The sequence below is a fragment of the Psittacula echo genome, assembly GCF_963264785.1.
Source record: "Psittacula echo genome assembly, chromosome: 11".
NCBI classification, from domain to species: domain Eukaryota; kingdom Metazoa; phylum Chordata; class Aves; order Psittaciformes; family Psittacidae; genus Psittacula; species Psittacula echo.
Genome location: NC_137746.1, coordinates 5,243,590 through 5,258,158, shown reverse-complemented (window position 1 = coordinate 5,258,158; position 14,569 = coordinate 5,243,590). Strand labels below are relative to the sequence as shown.

The following is a 14,569-nucleotide window of genomic DNA, read 5'->3' as shown; positions in this document are numbered from 1 at the left end:
TGACGAATTCATACTCCTCCTTCCCCTTCCCACCACCACCACTGCTCAAAACCAATTTCTGCAGTGAAAAGAAATTCCCCTTTAAAAAATGACTTGTGGGTAAAAGGATGAGATTATAAACAGAGCTGGGAGGAGCTCCTGAAAGAAGGAAGGCACTTGAGTACCTGGGGTACTGTAATCATCAAGCGTAACACTTTCTTCTTCAAACTAAGCTAATTAAAGGAGATAAGACTGCATTATAACTACCAGAAAGGTGAAAGAGGAACTTCTCCCTGCAATAATTGTGCAACTAGTGCAATAATATATAGCAAAGTGTCATACAGAGCATCTCTTCCGAAATCACTATATACAATTCAGTGTAACTCACAAAGACCAATGCCACACAGAAATGCTCCAGTTTGTCAGGAAACATTTACCTTCCTCAGGCATTTGATGCTTTCTCTTCTTGCAGCTCCCTGAATTAATAAATATGTTCCAATTTTTCAGGAAATGAGGCAGGTATAGTAGAGACAGAAATTTCATTCAGTACAGAAACATGAGTGTTCCCCAGAGCACACTCAATCATATGCACTAATTAACAGCCTTGCTGTCAGAAGAGGATGACATACTTTTCTAGTGGGTTTTGCTAATGTGTGCTAAAACAATTAGAGATGTAAGAATTTGAGGTTTTTAAACACTGGATCCTGGTGACACACACACACCCCCCCCCCCAACTCCCAGTCTATCCATGGCACTGCTCTACCTCTCATTAAAGTTCCTGCTCTTGATGGTTTCCCCTCTTCACTGCCACATTTCACAGTGGACAAATGCTTGAGACCCTCCTGGGTGAAGGAGGTGCCAATGACCAAGATCATCACTGATATCAGCCGCATCAGAACACCAAGGATACCATCATACCAAGAGTTAGCGCATCTTTGTCCATCACTCAACATTTCTCAGCATCTGACAGCAAGGCTAGATTTGGGTTGTATTTCACAGGTCATCATTAAACACAAGCACAATACCTTGAATTGTATTTCAAAACTTCACAGCATGGAGTAGTTCAAGAAAATCACTCTCTTTTACAAATCCTCCTTTCTCCACCTCCCCACATCCAAACTTTCAAGCTTGATGAGTGGCTACTGTTCCACTTACAAGCTGAAGTAAACATGAGATAAAGCCATAGTTTTGTCAGACTCCAGCAATTTTTAGCAAGACCCATAAAATGGTGTTGAACAACCCTGGAGCCATTGATAACCGCAGCTTTAAACAATCATGACAATCATTTTCAGAAGAGATTACACCACCTGTAATTTTCAGTTGCACCAATGCAGATGGTGGAAAACACCACTGAGCATTAGGCTGTTATCACATACAGCAAGTTAGCTCGTAAAGGAGAAACACTTTTTAAACAAAGATGTGACGTGGATGTCCAGAACACACCCCAGCCTACCTAACTCTAACAAGGAGGCCATTTAAATATGTCTGAATGCAAATTGCTGACTATCTTGTACCAGGTTATTAAAGTTGTTATTTAAATGGTTGTAAAAACAGAAGAGCTTCAGAGATCACGTGTGGCTGCCCATTCCCACCTTGGTCACTCAGTCCCAACACTGAATTAACACCCTTTACCCTAAAGAAACTGAGTTAAATGAAGCCACTAAGGTCAACAGTGCAACAGGTCTGAGACAGGGAACTAGACCTTGAGTCTTCAATGCAGACATAGTTTTAAGCCCTTGTTTGTGCAGAAGGTATCAAGAGAAAGGCAGTAGGGTCAGGGAAAAGGAGAGCAGGGACAGAGAAGACCCTTTGGGGAAAAATGCAGGGTAAGGATGATGAGGATGAGAAGGAGAAGATGACTGTTGCTCTACTCCAAAGGAGTACCAACAGCAACAGTGCTGTTAGGGATATGGCATTAGGAGGAGCTGGTGGCCTATAGAGTAGAAGCTGCCTGAAGGCCAAGCTGTAGAACTGCACTGCTAGCTACAGAAGAATGAAGAGTTCAGACCACTGCCTGGCAAGACTTCTGAAACTCTCCCAGGCTATGGCATGTGTGAAGTGGAAGCTGGACTACAAGGTAGTTAATGCTCCAGATGACTAAGTAAACAACCAATAAATAATGCCTCCAAAGTGGAGATATTATAGTCTGCTGTGAGTAACAGAGCAGGAAAGATGGTGACTTTTTTCCTGTCCTTCCCTTCTCCTGTTTTTATGGGATTTAGAAGATGATGGGGAGAAGGAATTAACCAAACCATGGAGGTGAGTAGGTATTTTGAGTAAGCAGTAAGGTGATTGCTTTTAAAAACAAAACACCAACAGCAATACTACAGAAGATCTTGATTTCCTGAAATGCATTCTATAATGCCACAAATAAACTGTTTTAAAACTGAATGTATTAGACAACTCCTGTAGGCCAAGTACCATCAACCCTTTATAGTATTAGCTTTGCTATATATGTAAAGTTTTCCCCCAAAAACCTCCCCTAAGATCAGCTTCCTCCATAGCAAAGTTTAAATGAGGCAAAGAAAACCCGAATTCCAAAACTTCAATGAACAATGAACAAGTGAGAGCAGCAGGGGTTAATGTTCAGAAACAACTTTATCCCATCTAATCGACTATTCTGAAATAGCTATTTCAACACTTACTAAGCAGCATCTACAAATCCCATTTACAAATATGCAAAGAACCTTTAGAAATACTTCAAGATCACTACGCTGAAGCATTACAACTCTGCTGATGAAACTTCTTGACACATGCTGACAACTTCTTTTGACTTCCCCTCCCTCCTTACTTGGTATTACTTATCACTAATAAACTGATGTAGATCAGGAGATAGCCAGGAGGAGGAAGTAAACAAAGTAGCACTACACCTAATCAAGTGCACAATTACTCCAAGTTCTTGCTACTTTAATTAAAAACGGTGGATAAACTATACAAATCTAGAGCTAACAAAGTTAGAAGTAACAAGTTAATTGAAGTAGATTTTCCACTTATTGATGCACCACAAATAAACTTGTCAAATAAATGACTTTTGCACTATTGAAAAGCAGGAGGACAGGAAGCAACCTACAGTACTTTCTATTCATTATAAACCATTAAGTTACTCAGAGATTTCATAAGAAAATGATAGCACATATGAGAGGTTTTTTCTTTCTTTCTCCAAACCCAAATACAGGAAGCTCATCTCAGACCATTCATTCGCAATCTTCTGCCTTTAACTTTTTCCATGCAAGTTTCATTTGAAAACAGGTTCCCATGAGTTCCCCCCAAATGTGTTTCTTAGATTGACCAATATATCCCAAATTCAAAGTTAATTTAGAATCCTCATCACATACCTACCTCCTCAAAACCAGCCACATGCACTGAGGTTTTACAATGCATGAAGCAGAACTAAGCTGGCCCTGCTGCAGTTCCTCCCTCCTCAGGACTGTGTACTTCCACTTCACTCTTGCATCAGCACTGACTTTTCTCTGACAACAAAAGGAGCTGTTGAAGAGAATTAAACTGGTCAAAAGCTAAGGGGGAGGAGGAAAAAAAATAGTTATTTGAGGGTGCCTAGCTTCCTGTATCATTATTCCTGTATAGCTGTAATGTATGTGTGGACTTGCAGCACAGCTGTTTATGGGATTAAAATCAGGACAACAACATAATTGTTTTTGGACACACCTACCCCGAAATCTCTTCTTACACAGCAGGAAACAAAACCCTGCTTCCAACTACCCATGCATCAGTTAAATAGTAACACTGAGCAAAGTCTGAAATCCTAACTGAAGGCAAAGTACACTGCTTTTTAGATAACTTAAAGTTGTAGCAGTTCGAGCAATGTACAGGCTAATCAGAAATGTCAGCCTGTATTTAAAGGGTTAATCTCTACTGTTGAGCTTTGTTAGGAAGAAATTACTGCTTTAAACTCCAAACAGTGACCCTCTTCAAAGGGAGCAGTACACCCAAAGCACAAAAACCGTGCTTTGGAAGAGAAGTCTTTAAGGTAATTTCATAGTATTATATTTCACTTTTTACTATAAAACTAAAGATTTGCTCATTCCCACTCTAAGACCCATTCTTTAAAAAAGTGCTTTTCCACAGTGAATCAAGCTTACTGCTTTTACACTATCACTGGTGGCACTTTACCCACCAAGATACATATTTCTATGGGAACTTAATTACATTTCAGCTTCAAGTACAGGCAAGGGAAGCAACAACCCTGCATAAAGGCTGTCCCTGGCTGGTATGACAAGGAGCAACATCTGTTTTCTCCTCACAGAAAAGCACCAGAACCTTGAACACGCTTATGATAAAGGTCAGACCTACACAATTTACACTCGTCAGTTGAGCCAATGACTGTACTTATCTTCAGTCTGTACCACACACGGGCAAACTAGATAGTGATCTTAATAGTGAAAAATGATGGAAAAAAATATTCATGGGCAAGATACCACAATGAGGAAAGGAAGCAAACAAGAACCTAGCTAAATCTGAAGCGCCACATGATATAAATTTCATGTACTTCAGCAAAGCTCTTCAAATTATTTGGGACCACCTCCCTTAGACATAAACTGTCTTTGTGTATGCCTGATGCTGCTCCTACTAAGCCTTCTAAATTTCATGTCAGTCTTGTTTCTATCAATGTCTTATTCAGAACAGACTAAATTATAACTTTGGGGTTTTCAATAAACCTTAACATACACCCACATTTCCGGATTTCCCAGCTACTAGCAGATATACACCATAATATGGAAGAATACTTGCATCCCGCTATGAAATACAGCTTCCGGTTGTATTTTGCTACAATACACAACTGTGCAAGTAGATATAGCAAAGCTCAGAAACGCAGGTGTAAACCACCACCTAAAAGAAAACAAATTGACAGAATTAAACTTTAATTTTTAATTTTAATTAAAGCTTCCTCAAAATAGAGGAATCCATACTAAAGCACACTACAACTAAAATGACAGGTATTTTGACACTGAACAAACACAAATTTGGAGACTTGCCTATCTGTTGAAATACCACCTTACATGTGACTTTCTAGAAGTGAATGAGATTGCTCTATTGAAATATACACAAAGAAAACATCAGTGCTGCAAGGAAACACAGACTTTCCTACCAGTATGATACTTTTAGGTAAATATCAAGCCTGTTGTGTAAACACCTATTATTTGTTGGCTAGTGCAAACACTCTTGATGTTTCCTTTTAAAAAAGGCTGTTCCAAGTACTTTTTGTTGTTTTTACAGCAAGTACATAGTAATGAAAAAGTAAGACTAGGAAAAATCCAATTGGGAAATCAGTTAAATATTAACACCTGAATTTTTCAGAATACATGCTGTGAATGAAAGAATTCCTTTTACCCAGTGTGGGAACGGATGGCGCATCACAGCTGTGTGCACAGCAGAACTGGAGCAGCACAAGAATGACTCCTGAAACACTCCTCACCCCCAAGAGGCTCAACTATAACGTGTGGGAAAGTGTCAAGATCCCTTTAACCCGATTTATAGCTTGATGTTGGAATAATCTAAAAAATTAAAAACTAAAAATGCTGTAGAGTCAACCCAAAGTCAATTGATTCATTCCAAGTGCTTCTTTACTCAGTAGGATCACATTTTAGTGGCTGTTAGCGTATTAAGATTTAATGGCTTCATCAGGGAAGTAATGCTTCTTCATCATATTTTGAGGACTTCTAAAACTAGAATTTTACATGACGGTCAATACAAGACCACAAGTTACCCTTCCTCTTTTTCTGACTTAGATAATGCAGAGGGATGCGAACATGCATTACAAATAGGCAATGATAAATACAAGATACTGATTAAGTCAATATGTATTCGTTCATGCGAGTATATCTGGAATATGACTAGAGGAGTTGATTGATTTTGCACATACAAGTTTTACTACAGAAAACTCAGAAGTTAACAAATGCATTAATATTCTTTAAAAAGATAGACATCTATCAAGCTGTAGCAGTTCTGCAAAACCCTTAATCTAGCCAAAGCAGACTAAAATGAGACATAACCCTCCTATTGAAGCATCACGGTTCAGATCGACTGGGCCGTAAGTGTCAAAGGATGTATTTGCTGTTTCCAACTCAGGAAAACTCAGAATACAGGGCTATACAGCACTGACTAGATCAGGGTAAAAAAATGAAGTCACCACACAAAACATTCTTCTCCTTCTCAGCCCTGCAAGACAACCTAGGAGTAAGAGAGAACCTCGCTACCTTAAATGAAGTTTGGACATGAGCTGCTCATTTTCAGCATTCCTGCTATAGATCTGAACAAGAGCTTGGTAAGTCAATATCTAAAATAATTAATATTTTTAAGATTATTAAATTTTGACCTACGGGTATTTCAAATTTAATTAAGGTTTCTTTGTCCCTCTAAACTGCTTGTTTATAGAAATGCAAACTGGATGGTTACAAGGTGTGGAGTAGGAATAGGGAGGTTGCCATTTTCCAGACCTCTACTTCTCCTGCCCAGCTCTCCACCCCTGCACTCCACTTGCAGTCACCATTTCCTATCAGATGAGCAACCTGCAGCCCAATATTTACTGGTGTACATGTAACGCCCTAAACCTTGACAGGCGTGAATCTATCATAGTTTCAGTAGGGCAAAGAAGCAATTTTCACTTCCACATTCAGTTACTATAAAGACCGTTTTGGGTTCAAAAGAGACTATGAAATGGTCAGATTACAAAAGGCATAAACCAGCACAGACGTCCTTGACTGCTCCGTCTTCTAGACAGACCTACAAGATAAAGTGGATCTATCTGACTCATTATAAAGAACTCAAATTCCCAACCTTTACCCTACACAACATCTAATGATTACAAATACTATGTCCAAATGTTCTCAGTGTAGCACAGGCACAGTCGCGACGATTAGAACACTGCTTAATTATCAGCAATTGTATGTAATTATGCCTATAGTAAAAGGCTGCTGTATGCAAAACAAACATTAACGCAAAACCAAATGGCAAAGCAAAGGCTGACCTTTAACTGGTATCCCTAGAAACGCTTTGGCTAGCTAACGAGTACTACACAACAGTCACATTTTTGCAGTTTCTATTTTAGTGTATGCTGAAATGCCAATACATTAAAAGATCAGTCAGGTTCACTAATTTAAGGATTTATTTGCTTTATATAACTATATACTCTACAAATAAGATGGAACCTAAGAGATCAACTTTAAAAGGAAGAGATCTATCATAAAGAACATAGCTTCAAGTTTTAAAAACGCAGATACACAACAAGGCCAAGGTGTAAAGCCTCAGCTACAAGAAGCTTTAGGAGAGCTGAGAATGGTCTTTCATGTCACAACATTAACACATACAACTCTCACTCCACTGGTTGTGTCCAGAAATCCGTCTCTGACAATTTAGTTATGATTCTTCACGACACATGGAACATTAATTCTTGTTTACAGTAACTACTGCACAATTTCTTATCTAGAGCCAGCTCAGTAAGCTATTCTAAACACCAGCACATATACCACAAGGTTCCTTACCACATCTTCCTTTATGCGCCTGCCGAATACTTAACCACATTTCTGTTGTTCTGTGGGTAAAAATATGAAGTCACCACACAAAACATTCTTCTCCTTCTCAGCCCTGCAAGACAACCTAGGAGTAAGAGAGAACCTCGCTACCTTAAATGAAGCTTGGACATGAGCTCATTTTCAGCATTCCTGCTATAGATCTGAACAAGAGCTTGATAAGTCAGTATCTAAACCCAGAAACGGGGGCTTTAAAAAAAACCAGTTTCTAGCAATTTGAATGCTTGTTAATATTACACTTGCTAAACTATCTGAAGTTCAAGACATTAAAGAACTTGTTCATGCAGTTCACACTCTAACCCATTTAGCCACATCCTGATAGAAGTAACCAGACTATTCATAGATTGTTTTTATTTCAAATTAAATGAACAAGCCTGAGAATGTGTTCCACAACCACATGCTTGTGCTGCAAAGCCAGCTTGACATTTCTTTCCTGTCCCCATGTATCACTTCATCACCTCTCTCTGTTGCGTTGATGCTGCTGTTTGTGAGATGATGCTGAAAACCAATGCTCTATACTGCTGGTGGTCTAAGAAAACAAAACACAAGTACGTATCACCACTGCAGCCACGTCACTGGTTGGTTTCCAGCATTACTCCAACAACAGTTGTACTTACTTAAATTATGTGGAGTTAATGAGCAACCAAAACAGCTGCTTTCCATATTCTGCCTCTAGCGAGAAGTCACAACATCCTATACCAGAAGAAACCATGGGGTGATCTAGCCCATTGCTCCCTACACCAAAAGCACTTATGCCATGACTGACAATTACTTTACGATCAGCCCTCAAATCTTCAGAGGTGAATCTTTCATGATGTTCCTCAGCAAAGCAAGGATGCCTTCCTAGTCTTAATTATTCTTCACACACAGAGATCATTTGTTCCTGAAAGTACTCTTATTTATTTACAGATGAATTGTGATTAAGGCAGCACTGAAACTCCACCATCTTAGCCCACAGGACCTTTGCTTTGTCAGGCAAAGCACTTCTGTTGGGTGGGCAATTGTTAAAACTTTAAAAGAATATCAACAGCGTTAATGATCAGAGTTTTGCACGAAGCATCTTAATACTTTTTAGTATTTAGCCATTACAATGCCATCTCGTTGTTCTGACAGGTGATACACATCAGACAGCACACACTCAAACCTAGTGGTGTTTTAGGTTAGTTTCAAGCCTTCCTGTCTTTGTAGGTGTTGGTTCAATGTGGGTTTTGTTCCAAAAAGCATATGAAAGGATCTGTCTCTGAAGCACAGCCAGTGCTGAGGTTTTTTTCCTGATCCCTGACTCTACCAACTGATCTATGCAGAGATACACTTTTATGGAGCACCATTTATGTCAGAACAACTTGCAGTATCCACGCCTCACTCATCAATATACTGAAAAAATAGCTCAAGCAGTAAAGCTGCACAGATTATTTATAATATGCAGTATACTAAATTATGTCATACTTCATGGTCTTCTAACCATGGCAAGATGCTGTACCTTAATGACATGAGCTGTCACTCAGATTGCTTCAGCATGTTCTAGAAACCCCAAGTCTCCAGACTGAAACTGCTGCCTCGATAAGGAAACGGGGAAGCTCCAAGAGCTAAAGGAGGCTTTGGAGATACTGGCATTATAAAACAGCATAGAAACTTTAGGACAGCCTTAAGGTGGGAAGCCACTTCACCTAAGGTGTAAGGGTTGCATATCAGGAAAATTAAGTAAGACAGACAAGAGAGCTATCAAAACATCAAGGCTGTGATAGCAACGCTGAGATGGCAGCTTCCATAACATACCCCACAGCTTTCCAAGTCTAAAAAAATAACAACCCAAACCCCAGCCTCTTCCTGCAGACCTCCATCACGGCATAAATTGGAATACTAACAGCAAGTTCTAAAGTCAACAACTGCATCTCTATTTTCTACTCCTACTCCTTTCCCTGACTCCTTCACTTCAAGAAAAGCCCTCGAAGGCATTAACAAAAGGATTCATGTTGCAGTCTTACAAAAGAAAAAATTGACTTGTTGCCAACTTTTTTCTCTTTAAATAAGCACCATCTTGGAAGCATAATTAGCAGCTCAAAAGTACACGTTAAGCATTTAAACTGCTTTTTTCTATGGGACCTGCCTAAGCATTTGTAACTCTTCAAGGCTTCAGCTGTAGGGTAGGAATTATGAGTGCAGGCCCCCTAGCTTATGCCAACCTTCCCTGCTGAGTGGACTTCTACAACCCAATTTTCATGTAGGAACATAAATTATGTCACTTAATACAATGGTAATAATCTTGCAAGATATTGTACAATAATCACACTTCCAAGTGTGAAGCACCAACACTGAAGAAGGAATACAAAACAGATGAAACCCTGCAGTGACTCAGTTTGAGCAATTTATGTACAAAGCTTTCCAAAGCACACTATGAAGAAGCCTAAAATTAGACTGGATTCAGTAACATCCGTATTTTGACACTGAAAGTAGTGTAAATTCTCAATATACAGATTTAAAAACCCCAGATAGGTTTATGAAACAGCGCAAGGCTCAACCTCTGTCTCATGCAACTAGGACTAAAATCCAGAGATCTCTGTTGAGATTGTTCTCATGGGGTTTTAAGGTTAATGGTAGCTTTTTCAAGCTCACCATATACAATTGTAACCTTTGAATAGTATACATTCCTCCTAACAAAAAAAAACCCAGCTGTGGAAATAAGTGCCATTTCTTGTATATACATTCAATTATGAAGACTGAAAGGCATCTTCATTCATAAAGATACTGCCTGCATATAATCTTTGCTTAACGTGGCACCATTTGAGACAGGGATGTCATAGTACTGCCTGCACATACACATGTGTACAGCCAAAATTACATAACAAAAAGCACAAAATCATTTAAAATTCAACTCTGTCAGCAAACAGAACCAGAGCCTCTGCAACTGAATTCCAGTTCACTCCCTGGCATGGTGGCAATTCAAGTAATAAGGCACACTGCACTAAACAAAAATACTCGGCTTTTTGGTGCTACACTAACAGGCCCATTATTATTTTTACTGCCATGCTTTTAGAAACAAATGCTTATGCTCATCTGTTGGGAAAGAATTTTTAGTTTGCTCAGACTTGGGAGCACTCGACCCCATTTTAAGGACAGTGGTTTGCATTATGACCACTATGCTTGCTTAGAAGAATGTCTTCCTAATATCTAGTACAGCCTGATCTCACTGACTTTTACCTTGAAAAGTATTACGCTCATCCAATTTTTGACTCTTCATAAAATGGTCTCAAGTCTTCACATAAAAACCTGCCCGCGCAATGTCACAGTCTCATCTATTTCAGCTCTTCCTCTAAAATTCAAGCAAAGTAAAACGTCTGAATACCTCAAGACTGAATTCAGAGCTCAACTTCAAAATGCAAACAGAAAAGAGATGCATGGTAGTATCCTTTTTATAAATGGACTGATCCAAGCAGTTTAGATGACAAGGGAACAAAGAGTTAATCCAAATGGGAAGGATCCAGTAATGGCATAAATAAACCCCCACAGAAGGCTTCACTGCTAGCAGCAAACTCCATGAGTCCAGATGAACCAGCAGGAAGAACAGAGGGTGGATAATCCTGTAAAATTACCCCAGTGGAAATGTTGATAAATTCCCAATTATGAGACCTGCTCTAGAATGAAAAAAAAGGGCAAGATACAATTACCAGTCAACACTTGTACATCTTTGTGTTTAAGCCAGACAAATACCACAGGTATTTCTTAATCCCCTGAATTCTGAATTACTTGCCCATTGTGGCGAAATCTAGATTAAGAAAATAAGCCTCAAAAGTCAAAGGAAAAAAACCCCAGATGAGCTGCAACTCTCGTTACTAAGCAAACACCCATCTGTGAAGCTGTATTTTCAATAATAAAACTGTGAACCTGTATTTTCAGCAATACAAGTGTGTGTAGTTCAGTAATATAATTTTCTACGTGTTTGAGGAAATAGATATTTGTATTAAAGAAAAAAGACAAAGCCAAATTAAACAAACACAAAAGAACCCTCAAACCCTTTGTTTTACAGTATTTGTTCTGAATATATTCCTTATATTACACAAAGCAAAGTAGCTTTCACACGGATTCTTAGTTTGTGGAAAACTCGCTGCTAAAATACACACTCACAATCTATTCGTATATCAAGACAGAGACAGGTGCACAGTTACCTACTTTTCTAAAGCCTTGTCTGATCCCAGGCTTAAAATTCTCCATAAAACTCTAAAGGAGAGAAGCTTGTCCTGCGAGCACGACGGCAGATGTGGGGGCCGGGAGCGCCCGCAGGCTGCACGCGATACAGGAATCCCGCACCACTTCCAGGCTTCCAGCCCCTGCTCACCAATCCGAGCCGAACCAACCCACCACAACAAATCCCCCCCCGTTCCTAATTAGCTTAATTACCGTGTACCTGCCTCTCGCACCCCGCCGCCATCCCCCGCCCCAATTCCCCTCTGTTTATCCCTGCATGCGTCCGTCCCGCGGCCTCACGTGCCGGCGCGCGGCCCGCCTCCCGCACTCTCCTATTGGCTGCCGGCGCTGGCAATCACGCCCTTACGCCAGCGCCGCCGTTTCCCTCCGCCGGAACGAGCCAGGGCCGCTCGGGGCCCCAGCGCCAGCGCGGCCTCGGCTCCCGCCGCCGCTGGCGGCAGCCCCGCTGACAGACAGCACGGCCCGCCCGCGGGGTGCGCTACGGGAGCGCCTGAGCGGCCTTCGGATTGGGGGGGGGGCTGGAAGCCGTGCGCTGAGGGCGGACGGGCAATTAACCAGCTTGATGTCATTTCCCTCTGCCTTTGTTTAATTATTTTAAACTCAATTGCACAGTGACGGGGGAAAAAAAAACCCAAACCACCAAAACAAAAAAAAACCCCAAAACAACACAAAAAACCTCCAAGCTTCCAGATGCCATGACACTAATTTCGCTTAATTGCCTTCCCGATGGAAACACACTCGGGCTCCCTGCGCGGCGCCGCCCGGCCCGGCCCCCTCCCGCACGCCGGTGGGTGTTTACGGGCCTCCGGCCGGGGTACGAGGCCGGGCAAGTTCCCCGTGGCGGAGCCCCCCTTTCCTCGCCGCTCCCCTCTTCTATACCAGGCGTTTCCCACCCACTTCCCCCGAGAGCGGAGCCTCCCCCCGGGGCGTCCCCGCAGCAACAACTGCCTGGGGCTCAGCGCTTCCTCAGTGCCCCCCATAATCCCCCCCCCGGAGCCCCTTCACACCCAGAGGGGCCTCACACCCCCCCATGACACCCCCGAACGACGCGGGGCGGAGGTCGCACCCCCCTGCCCAACTCCGTGGGAGGCTCCCCCCGTTGTAACGCCGCCGCTCCCTTCCCCCATAGCGGCTCCCCCCGCGGAGCGCTGCCCCCCGGTCCGGAGTCGTGTGTCCCCCCCCTCCAGGCGAGGCTCCGAGGCCGGCCCCCGCGATGGGGCCGCCCCTACCTGTGGCTGCAGCATCCCCGTCCCCCCGCCGCCCTCGCTCCGCCGCCTGCCTGGCTCTTTGTTTCCTGCCGCGGGCCGGACGGGAGAGCAGCTCCCCCCCGCCTCCTCCTCACACTCATTGAAAGCAAACAAGCATCATGGCGGCGCTAGCGGCGGCTGCGGGCGGGCGGACCGGCCCTCCTCCTCCCTCTCCCTCCTCCTCTTTCTCTCTCTCCGCCCCGCCTGCTCAGGCCGTCCGTACTCCGCGCACGCTCCGCGGCTGCGGTGGGGAGCGCAGGGCTAGAGGGGGGCAGGAGGCTGGGGGGGGGTGTGGGGATGGACGGGCCGGGAGGTGCAGGGATAAAGGCTTGGGGGAGGCCATGGGGGGGTGTTTCGGGGTACCTCGAGGTCCGGGGGAGGCAGGAAAGTGTGTGCGGGTAGCGCGCCAGCTGCATCGTCAAACACGAAACTGGTATAAATGGTGTATCGCAGGGAAACGGTTTCCAGCAGGAGCCCAAGGAAGCCTGGTTAAAATAGGCACTTGTTTAAGAAAGAACTTTAAATTCTCCTGCAGAAGTCTGCATCAGGAAGTCGAACTTGCAGGGGATGTGCTCAGGGAAAATGCAGAAGGTGTGATATTAACGTTTTGTAGGAAAGCAGGTTTCTGTTCTATGTTTGTGTCTTTAATATGACATTAGTAGAACATGAAATGGCCACCAGAATTGCCATCAGCGCCTCTCTGAAGCTCAGGTTATGGCTCACATCATCTTCTCTCTTGAACCGGTCAATGGATGTGTACCAAGCTACTTGGAAAAATAAAGGAAGTTCCTGTTTTGTTACTACTGCCCCTGTACAGCAATACTTTACAGTAAGATGAGGGATGCTAGGTGAAGTGATGGGGTGGTGAAGTGCCATCCCTGGTGTAGTACTGGCCGAAAGCATTAATAGTGTCTTCTAGATGAAGGGTTTCCTCTGATTTTCAGAGAGTTAAAATGTTGTGGCAGCAAATGTGTGCTTGGTTATTGCCACCTCATCAAAAAAGTAATAAAGACTTTATCTCAGATACACAACCCTATTTCTAAACTGGAAAAGCCAAGTAAGATTTGAGGCCTCATCTGTTTAGGAGTAACCAGATACATAGCTGGAAATAAATGGCACTCATGCTCTCTTTTAACATGATAATGTGATGAATGCCCCATCCCTCTCTGTGTTCAAGGCCAGGTTGAAGGGGGCTTTGAGCAGCCTGGTCTAGTGGAAGGTGTCCCTGCCTATGGCAGACGGGTTTGGAACTAGATGGTCTTTAAGGTTCTTTCGAACCCAAAGCAGCCTGTGATTTAAAAAGGAGGGTGGTACCTGGTCATACTTCTGAGGAACAACAACCATAAACAGCAGTGCTCTAAAAAAGATAACCGTGGCACATACTGTGCCAAACCCAACTGCAAAATGTCCTCTGTCAGAAGGCTGAGCCCTTTGGCACTTTGTTGGAAATAATCCTGCTATACTTCAGATTTCTGTTCAACCTTATCATATCACATATCTGAAATGCTCTCAATGATAAACTGTCCCCTCGCCGCATGGCGCAGCCCTGCACTACAGATATCTGAGCTAGCTCCGTTATGGGCTGCGGCATGG

General features: G+C 42.7%; 1 protein-coding gene across 3 annotated transcripts in view; it reads right to left on the bottom strand.

Moving 5' to 3' along the window:
- Positions 1-13,061, bottom strand: part of CNOT6 (CCR4-NOT transcription complex subunit 6) — a 32,720-nt gene extending 19,659 nt beyond the window's left edge. For 2 of the 3 annotated variants that reach the window (XM_080627029.1, XM_080627031.1), the window contains exon 1: positions 12,959-13,061. The gene's annotated coding sequence lies outside the window, so the exon portion shown is untranslated. Of the gene's footprint in view, positions 1-3,318; positions 3,393-12,958 lie in introns of those variants that run through there. The other variant, XM_080627030.1, reaches the window with a different exon arrangement.
- Between the last annotated feature and the right edge of the window lie 1,508 nt (positions 13,062-14,569).